Source organism: Aythya ferina (assembly GCF_964211825.1).
Source record: "Aythya ferina genome assembly, contig: HAP1_SCAFFOLD_97, whole genome shotgun sequence".
Classification (NCBI taxonomy): Eukaryota; Metazoa; Chordata; class Aves; order Anseriformes; family Anatidae; genus Aythya; species Aythya ferina.
Window position 1 is genome coordinate 219,070 of NW_028181421.1, and position 10,327 is coordinate 229,396.

General features: G+C 45.6%; 1 long non-coding RNA gene across 1 annotated transcript in view; it reads left to right on the top strand.

Moving 5' to 3' along the window:
- Positions 1-10,022, top strand: part of LOC311428592 — a 64,904-nt gene extending 54,882 nt beyond the window's left edge. The window contains exons 4-7 of the long non-coding RNA XR_014687780.1: positions 2,002-2,067; positions 2,154-2,200; positions 2,291-2,427; positions 9,841-10,022. This is a non-coding gene — a long non-coding RNA (uncharacterized lncRNA). The remainder of the gene's footprint in view (positions 1-2,001; positions 2,068-2,153; positions 2,201-2,290; positions 2,428-9,840) is intronic.
- Positions 10,023-10,327: the final 305 nt, after the last annotated feature.

The window sequence follows — 10,327 nt, forward strand, 5'->3', positions numbered from 1 at the left end:
GGTTGAGGGAAACGTAAGGGTAAGTGTTAGGGTAATGGTTAAGGGTAAGGTTACGGTTAAGAGTAAGTGTAAGTTATAGGGTAAGGGTTAGGGTTAATGTAAGGGTCAGGGTAAGGGCTGGGATAAGGTTTAGGGTTAGGGTTAGGTTAAGGGTAAAGATTAGGCTAAGGGTAAGAGTAAGGTTTAGATTTAGGCTAAGGGTAAGTGTAGCAGAAAGGGTAAGGTTTACTGTATGGTTTAGGCTTAGGTTAAGGGTAAGGGTAAGCGTAAGGGTAATTGTACGAGTAATTTTAGGGTTAGGGTAAGGTTAAGTGTTAGGGTAATGGTTAGGGTTAATTTTAGGGTTAGGGTGAGGGAAACGTAAGGGTAAGTATTAGGTTACAGCTAAGGTTAAGGTTAAGAGTAAGTGTAAGGTTTAGGGTAAGGGTTAGGGTTAATGTAAGGGTCAGGGTAAGGGTTGGGGTAAGGTTTAGGGTAAGGGTTAGGTTAAGGGTAAGTGTTAGGGTAAGAGTAAGGTTAATGGTAACCGTAAGTGTAAAGGTAAGGGTTAGGGTAAGAGTAAGAATAAGGGTATGGGTAATGGTAAGGGTGAGGGTTAGGCTAAGGTTAAGTGTAAGGTTTAGATTTAGGCTAAGGTTAAGTGTAGCAGAAAGGGTAAGGTTTACGATAAGGGTAAGTGTTAGGATAAGGGTAAGGTTTAGGGTTAGGTTAAGGGTAAGGGATAGGGTAAGGGATTGGGTAAGGGATAGGGTAAGAGTAAGGGTAAGGGTAAGGGTAAGGGTAAGAGTAAGAGTTAGGGTAACGGAAAGCGTAAGGGTACGGGTGGAAGTATGTGTTAGAGTATGGGTTATGATAAGGGTAAGGGTTAGGGTAAGAGTAAGTGTAAGGGTATGTTTAAGTGTACGGGTCACTGTAAGTGTTAGAGTAAGGGTTAGGTTAGGGGTAACTGTTAGGGTAATGGTTAGGGTTAATTTTAGGGTTAGTGTGAGGAAAACGTAAAGGTAAGTATTAGGTTAAGGTTAAGAGCAAGTGTAAGGTTTAGGTTAAGGGTAAGGGTTAATGTAAGCGTCCTGGAAAGGGTTCAGGTAAGGTTTAGGGTTAGAGTTAGGTTAGGGTTAAGTGTTAGGAAAAGGGTAAGTTGTATGTATAAGAATAAGTGTAAGAGTAAGGGTATTGGTAATGATAAGGGTGAGGGTTAAGGATAAGGTATAAGGATAATGGTATTTAATTTTTTTAATTCAATTTATTTTAAATTAAAATTTTTTAATTTAATTAATTAATATTTTAATTGTACGAGTAATTGCTAGGGCAAGTTTAAGCGTAAGTGTACATTTAAGTGTTGTTGTGTGGCTTATTGTAAGGGTAAGGTTAAGTGTTAGGGTAATGGTTATGGTTAATTATAGGGTTAGGGTGAGAGAAACGTAAGATTAAGTATTAGCTAAAGGTTAAGGGTAAGGTTAATGTTAAGAGTAAGTGTAAGGTTTAGGGTAAGGGTTAGGTTAAGGATAAGTGTTAGGGTAAGGGTAAGGTTAATGGTAACCGTAAGTGTAAAGGAAAGGGTTAGGATAAGAGTAAGAATAAGGGTATGGGTAATGGTAAGGGTGAGGGTTAGGCTAAGGGTAAGTGTAAGGTTTAGATTTATGCTAAGGGTAAGTGTAGCAGAAAGGGTAAGGTTTACGGTAAGGTTTAAGGTTTAGGGTTAGGTTAAGGGGAAGGGGAAGGGGAAGGTAAGGGGAAGGGTTGGAGTAAGGTATAGGGTAAGGGTAAGGTTATGGTTAAAGGAAAGAGTAAGGGTAAGGAAAAAGTAAAGGTAAGGATTTGGGTAATGGTAAGGGTGAGAAGGGTTAGGGTAAGGGTTACGGTAAGGGTTAGGTAACGCAGTGTACAACCTGGGACGTCACACGCAGAGCTGCCTCTGGCAAGGTGAGTGAGGAACAGATGTAGCAGTTGTTGTGTTGTAGGTCTCACTGTTCCTCTAAGCATCCCCTCTTTGTCTTTTAGAGGTGTTGTAGCTGTTTGAAGAGGGTAGATTGAAGCATCTGCCTCGGGGGCTGGTAAGCGGCAGAGGTAAGGGAGCAGATGAGAGTAACTTACCTAGTTGTGCTGTGTCTTTGGATGCTGCATCGGCCTATGCGTTTCTTTTTCTTTCACAGGTGTCTCGCACAGGCTCAAAGGAGCAAACTGCACTCTGAAGAGCTGTGTAAGAAGAGGGGCTGGTCATGAGCTGGGTTGGAGCAGAACGACCAAGTAGCACAAGGTGACTATGAAAGGTGTCCGTCTTGCTTTGCAGGTGCCGTGGCAGGCTCTCCACAGAAGTGGATAAGGATATGAGATAAGGCCAGAGAGCGACAAGGAGCGGCACGTGCAGGGATGGTTTTGAAGCGCTGCGGTGGCTTACTCTTCTGTTCATCAGGTGCCACAGGCAAGGTGGGTTGTAACATCAGTCCTTATATTTGCATGAAAGCAGTTCACTTGAATGCCACAGTGCATCTGAGTAGGGTGTTCTAGCAGAACAAGCTTGTCTGGCACAGCGGTGCCTGATGGCAGTGTGTTTCCTCAGGTGAAGAGGTGCCTGAAGCCCCATCCTATCTAGCCTGCACACAATTATCTGAGAATGAAAGCTGCTTTCCAGTAATTCAGAAAGCCAAGTTACGTCTCAGCCTTGAGCATCTCGGGCTTTTGGGCCTGTCTGTAACATTTGGCACCAGCACTAATACTTTTTTTGGCATATGTTTAGCGTTTGGGGCCTGTGTCTGGGATTTGGGCCCTGTCTCGAACCAGTGGGGCTTTGTCCTGGGTTTTGGAGCCTGCCTCTAGAGTTCAGGGCCTGTGATTAGGCTTTTGGGGTCTGTGTCTGGGGGCCGGTATCTGGGGGCAAGGGGGGAGCTGCTTGTAGACCCTTGGGGCCGGCATTGAGGGGGTTGGGAGCTGACTCTACACCTTTGGGGCCTGCTTCTGGGGGCGGGGGGGGGGGTTGAGACCAGCATCTGGGGGAGGGGTGGGAGCTCTTTGTATTCCTTTGGAGCCTGTGTCGGGGGGCGGGGGGGAAGGGGAGGGTTGGTTGGGAGCTGCTTGTACACTGTTGGAGCCTGGGTTGAGGGAGGAGGTTTGGAGCTGCTTCTACACCTTTGGGCCTGGCATCGGGGGTAGGGGGTTGGGTGCTGGTTGTAGGGGCCTGTGTTTGGGGGGGGGGGGGCTTGGGACCTGCGTCTGGGGGAGGGGTGGGAGCTGCTTGTACACCTTTGGGGCCTGCATGTGTGGGGGGTCAGGGCCTGTGTCTAGCGGGCTGGGAACTGCTTGTACAATGTAGGAATCTGTTTCTGCAGGGTGGCTGGGAGCTGTTTGTACAACTTTGGGGCCAGCATCTGGGGGTGGCTGGGAGCTGCCTGTACACTGTAGGGGCCTGTGTTTGTGGGGGGCTTGGGGGCCTCCCTCGCGGCAGGGGGGGAGGGTTGGGAGCTGCTTGTATAGGGTAGGGGGCCTGCCTGGCAGGGGTTGGGAGCTGCTTGTAGAATTTGGGTCGCTGTGTCTGGGGGGGCGGTTGGGGCCTGTGTCTCAGGGGTGTTGGGAACTGGTTGTACACCTTTGGGTCCTGTCTCAGGGGGGGAGCTACTTGTACACTTTTGGGGTCTGTATTTGAGGGGGGTTGTGATTCAAAGATCGAAGCCGAAATTCCTTTAAGTGGTATATTCTTTATTGCAGCGCTGGATGCACGGGGGATCCCTCCACCTATCGTGAATACCTAAAGCGGAAAGCAGTCTTGAATTTATACAATCAATCTATCAATATTCTACAAGCACCTATACATACGCATTACCTATCCCCGCCTTCCCTCGCTTCTTATGCTAATTAGCCTTTTGGCACCTTGCGCCTGCGTAGAGCCTTCCAAGAATTGTGGGCAGGGGTCTTTGGGACGTGGGCAGGGGTCTCTGGGAGGAAGACCCCGAGTCTTCCTCACAGTGTACTTTTCACCTTTGGTCAAGAATCTGCTGAATTGGCATGTTTCTTAATTGCGAGAGCTGGTTGTTGCCAATTCTTCCGTTTGTTGTATCTTTATAATGAATTCCAATGTCCAGTTTTGAGATTTATAGTCCTTACGTTTGTTTCTCTGTCCGTCTGCCGCTTCCTTATCATGAGTTTCAGTGTCTTGTTTTGAGATATACAGTCCATGTCTGGGGATTGTCCTTGCCTCCCCAATGCCTCCCCAATACCTCCTTAATCAATCCCCCCTTTTCTTTTCCCATGCAAATTCTTTTGCATCAGATACTTTCATTATTTACAGTAACACAACAAAGCAGGCATCTAAACAACATGCACGCAAATATTCCTAACACTACTAATACGATTAGAGCAATGAATACTTGTTTCAACCATTGGAAATTGGGCAACCAGGAGGTTAACTTATTCCATATTTCACTAAAACTCCATGAAAGATCATCTTTACTGATCTCATGTAGGATCCTTGTCTGCTTCCATATTTCTTCCAGGTCGGTAGAGATCCTTCCACTCTGATCTACATACATACAACAGCTTGTGTTTATTACTGTACAGACTCCCCCTTGAGTGGCCAGTAACAAGTCTAGGGTCATCTGCTTTTGTAATACTACCTGTGATAAACTAGATATCTCTTCTTGTTGAGCCTTCATAGCATCCAGAATTTTGTTTTCTAACTTCTCTATAATTGCAGAAATATTAACTATTGCCTTTTCCAATTCACTCACTCCTAACCATGTGACAAACCATCACACAAAACTATGAAAAGGGGTGTGTCTCTCTACCAATGTATTGTTAATTTTTCATCTGATTCTCCGGATATGATTTCTCAAGTAACCTCGAGGCACTACATCATGTACTGTCATATTGGGGACTACCGCTCCAAGAGTGCAAGTTCCCTTCCAATTCTCAGGCAAGACCTTACGGGCTGTATCATTGCATAGCCAATACCACCCTTTTCCTTTTGGAACCGTCCAGCTGGTTGAATTTGCCCAGCCGCTAGTCGTACTAATATCAATTGTTCAATTACAAGATGTCTGATTTCCCACATAAGTAGTATCCGTATTTATACAATGCTGTTTTCCTATACCCTTAGGCGGGTTACACCTTTGTACACATACATAATAGGATTCTAACGGCATGAAGCTACTCACTTCTAGTTCCAAAACTTCTTAATATTTTCGACCCCAAGATGTGTTTTCCCACAAATTAGTCCAAGATAAGTTTGCAGGCAAGGGAATCCCGATTAACGATACACCCTTATTCCCATGCTGTGGCAGATGGGTGCATACCCAACAGTTCGTCTTATTAGTTACTTGAGAAATTGTTTGTATTAAGGTCAGGTGTAAGTTCTCATCCCAAGTTGCCCACCCCGAATCCGAGAACCGCACCCCTGCAATCATTAGGATCTGGAAAACCGTAATTTTGTTGGTCCAATTGGAGTGGTGGTCTATATCCTCGCCGGGACCTTCTTCACCCTTGAATTGTGGATCCAAGCTGCTTGCTTCTTAATCTTAATGGCGGTGTGTGTTGTCAGTAATACTTGGTATGGTCCCATCCACTTTCCTTCCATTTTTCCTGCACGGGTTGTCCTGACAAAGTCTTTATATATATATAATCCCCGAGCTTAAAGGGGTGGATCGGTTGATCCAACCCTCTAGCCCTGGTCCCTAAAACAAATGTATGTACTTTATTTAATTGTTTCTGAAGTTCAGTTATATAAGCATATAAATATTCTGATCCTAACTGCATTAGGTCCTCTCCACTAAATAGAAATTGCTACGGCCTTCCATATAAGATTTTGAAGGGACTCAAATTCCCTTTTATTCTAGGTTTGACTCTAATTCCAAGTAATGCTAAAGGGAGGGATTGAGGCCATGACAAATTAGCTTCTTATCCAATTTTAGCTATTTATTGTTTAATTAAATGGTTCATTTTTTCTACCTGTCCACTTGCCTGTGGTCTATAAGGAGTATGCAGTTGCCAATCTATCTTTAGAATCTTACTTATCTGTTCTACCACTTGTGCACAAAAATGTGAAACTCTATCAGAAGACATTGCTACTAGAATCCCAAAGCATGGTATTATTTCATTTAACAAGACTTTAACCACTTCTCTTGCTTTGTTTGTTCGACAGGGAAAGGCTTCAGGCCTTCCTGAAAACGTGTCAGTCAGAACCAGTAAATAATGATACCCCCCTTTTCTAGGGAGTTCTGAAAAATCAATTTGCCACTGTTGCCCCGAATAATTTCCTTTACTGATTATTCCAAATTTTATTCTATCCTTGGTATTGGGGTTATTGTGTAAGCAAATGCTACATTGTTGAGTTACTTGTTTTATCATATCGTCCCACTAATGTCTGACTCGGGCTCTTATGCAGTGTGCCAGCTCCCCAATGCGTTTTATTGTGTTCTGTAAGAACTATGGGCCATGTCAAACTAGAGGGTATTACTATGTGGTTATCTTTTAAATATACTCATCCATCTGGTTTCATTTTACCTTTCAAATCTTCAATTAATTTTAAGTCTTCTTTTGTATAATTTGATATAGTTTGGATTTTACCGTCTGGTATCAAAGACAATGCCTTCACCTCAGTTATTTCAGCTGCCTGCTTAGCCTCTGCCAATCGATTTTCCAATTTCAAAATCGCTGTTCCCCTTTTGGTGTCCCTGACAATGCATGATAGCTACCTTTTCTGGTTGTTTTACAGCCTCTAACAATTTTAAAATTTCTTCAGCATACTTTGTGTTTTCACTGAGCGGTCAGCAATCCATGTTCTTTCCAAATTGCTCCATGAGCATGTACCACGCCGAATGTATATTTAGAATCTGTCCAAATATTTACCCTTTTTCCCGCTGCCAGTTCCAATGCTCTCGTGAGAGCAACTATCTCCGCCTTTTGAGCTGATGTTCCAGGGGGTAAAGGCTTAGACTCGATTACCTGCTGAGTAGTTGTTATAGCATATCCAGCTTTACGTTGTCTTTGCGTAACAAAACTGCTCCCATCCGTGAACCAAGTTTCTTCCGCATCTTCCATGGGCTCCTCCTTAAGGTCTGGTCGGCTGGAATACACAGTCTCTAGAGTTTCTAAACGATCGTGAATCACAGCTTGTGCCGGAGCATCACTAAGAAAAGAGGCTAGATTCACAATATGAATTATCACAATTTCCACGTCATCCTGTTCTACCAATATTGCTTGATATTTCAAAATCATCAATTCTTGTTTAAGTTGTTTAAAGACTTTTTGTGCTTCCCCAGTCCAGAGTAACTTTGACTGGTTAATCTTTATCAATTCACATAGAGGCTTTACCAATAGTCCATAATTATAAATCCAAAGGCGACACCAACCTGTCATTCCTAAAAAGCTTTGTAGCTCCTTTACTATTTGAGGTTCTGGAGTCCGGCAAATGACTTCCTTATGTTCAGTTCCTAGTTCTCGTTGTCCTTCCGAAATGTCAAATCCCAGATAGGTCACACTTTGTTGAGCCAGCTGGACTTTCTGTCAAGAGACTTGATATCCATTTAAACCCAGAAAATTAAGACGACTTATAGTCCATTGAATACAACTCCCTTTAGTCTCGGTAGCTATTAAGAGATCATCTACATATTGTAACAAAGCACCTTCAGTGTCCGGAGGTATCCATGTTTCAAGTTCCCTTGCTAATTGGTTTCCAAAAATAGTGGGGCTATTCTTGAATCCTTGAGGTAGTAATGTCCACGTAAGCTGCGTCTTTCTGCCTGAATCGGGATTTTCCAATTCAAAGGCGAATAGGTTTTGGCTTTCTGTGGCTAAGCCTAGGCAGAAGAAGGCATCTTTTAAATCCAGTACGGTAAACCAGACTTGACTATTCTTTAATTTAGTCAGCAAAGTATAAGGGTTTGCCACTACTGGATGTATATCCTCAGTGATTTTATTTATGGCCCTCAAATCCTGAACTAGCCTATAGCTTTTTCATCTGCCTTTTTAATTGGCAATATGGGTGCATTGTATTCTGATTCGCATTCAATCAATAATCCATACTGTAAAAATTGATCAATTATCTCTTTAATTCCTTTCCTATCTTCTATCCTCAAAGGATATTACTTAACCTTAACGGGTTTCTCTCCTGGCTTTAATTTAATAATTAAATTTTAGGATTAGGTGCTGGTTGTAGGGGCCTGTGTTTGGGGGGGGGGGGGCTTGGGACCTGCGTCTGGGGGAGGGGTGGGAGCTGCTTGTATACCTTTGGGGCCTGCATGTGTGGGGGGTCAGGGCCTGTGTCTAGCGGGCTGGGAACTGCTTGTACAATGTAGGAATCTGTTTCTGCAGGGTGGCTGGGAGCTGTTTGTACAACTTTGGGGCCAGCATCTGGGGGTGGCTGGGGGGTGGCTGGGAGCTGCCTGTACACTGTAGGGGCCTGTGTTTGTGGGGGGCTTGGGGGCCTCCCTCGGGGGGGGGGGAGGGTTGGGAGCTGCTTGTATAGGGTAGGGGGCCTGCCTGGCAGGGGTTGGGAGCTGCTTGTAGAATTTGGGTCCCTGTGTCTGGGGAGGGGGTTGGGGCCTGTGTCTCAGGGGTGTTGGGAACTGGTTGTACACCTTTGGGTCCTGTCTCTGGGGGGGAGCTACTTGTACACTTTTGGGGTCTTTATTTGAGGGGGGTTGGGAGTTGCTCATGCATTCTAGGTGCCTCCCTTTTGAAAAGGGTTGGGGCCTGCATCTGTGGGTGGTTGGGAGCTGCTTGTACACTATAGGGGCCATGGTCTTGGAGGGGGGTCTGGGCTGTTTATACACCTCTGTGGCCTGTGTTTGGGGGGGGGGGGGGTGGGCCTGTGCCTGGGGGAGTTGGGAGGTGCTTGTTCACTCTAGGAGCCTCCATTTGGGGGTCTTTGGGGCCTCCCTTTGAGGGGGAGGGAGTTGGGAGTTGGTTGTACACCTCCGCATCCCATGTCTTGGGGAGGGGGGGGGGGAGTGGGACCGGTCTCTGAAGGGGCGGGTTGTGAGCTGCTTGTACACCTGTGTCGGGGGGGAGGGTAGGGGGGATGGCGGGGGGCGGGCCCGGGTCTTGGGCCAGTGTCTGGGTGGAGTCCAGTTCTTGGGAGGGGGTGGTGGGGTAGGAGCTGCTTGTGGGCAGTTGGGGTCTGCATCTGGGTGTGGTTGGTGCCTGCTTCTGTTGGCAGTTTGGGGCCTGCTTGTAGACTTGTGCAGCCTGGGTTTGGGGGCTTTTCTGTAACGTTTGGGGCCTGCATTTTTGCTTTGGGATGCATCTTGAGCTTTTGAGGCCTAGCAGTAGCATTTGGGGCCTGCATCTGGGGCTTTTCTGTAGCATTTTGGTTGCGTATTTGTGATTTGGGGCCTGTATCGTGGGTTTTGCCTTTTTTGTAGTTTCCATCTTTGTGTGTGTGTGTTTCGTTGTTGGTTGTCTGGGGTTAGGGGCAGTTTGGGGTTTGGATTAAGGTCAGTGTCATTAGCGTTAGGGGGTTGATAATAAGGGTTAGGGTTGTGGTTAGAGTTGTTAGGTTTAAGGGGAATAAGGATTTCAGGGTAAGGGGATCAAGGTTGTGGGAATAAAAATGTTGTTTTTGCGCAGTTACATCCTGTAGAGGGAAGGAAGGTGGTATTGAGATATGCTTGCAGTGATAAGACAGCTTAACAGTGTGAAATGAGTTCATCTGATTCGTGTCAATATGGAACAATGCTAGGGCCGCATGATATGATGAAAAGTCTGAGAAAACCAGAGTGGTTAATATATATAGTTCTTGTATCTTGCAAAGGAATGGTCCAGCAATTCGGGTCAATAGGGGATAAGAGAACAAAGGGGTTTCAGAATAACTGCTAACTATTACAACTGTTGCATGGGACACTATGCAAGTGTCTGCCATCCAGCCAAGATGGACAAAGGAGATGGACAAGAGAAAAGCCTGGGAGGAAGACTACGAGCCTTCAGTACGAGCGGCCCCCAGAGGGACCACCGGAGACTGATAACGCCTGCACCAGTGGGAGGGTTTGGATTCTGGGAACTAATTAGAATGACCCTGCCTTTTGTAGAAGTAGTAATAGCCTAGCAGCATAAAAACCAGCCGCCTAATGTAACTTGTGTGCGTCTTGGTGGAGCAGAGACTCCTGGCGCACCCAGCGCTGCTTGCTTACCTCTATTCATTTAATAAATTGTAAATTTCAATTGCAATCCTATTTGGGACCCAGTCATTTATTACAAGTGGGCTCTCGTCCGGGAGGGCTTTGGTTCCTGATTTCTGGTTTGATCTAGGAGAGGCACCCCCACCATTTGGTGGCTGCTGTTTGAGTCAGGTCGGAACTAATGGCATCTTAAACCTGAATAAAGGTAAGCAAAGTTTCTG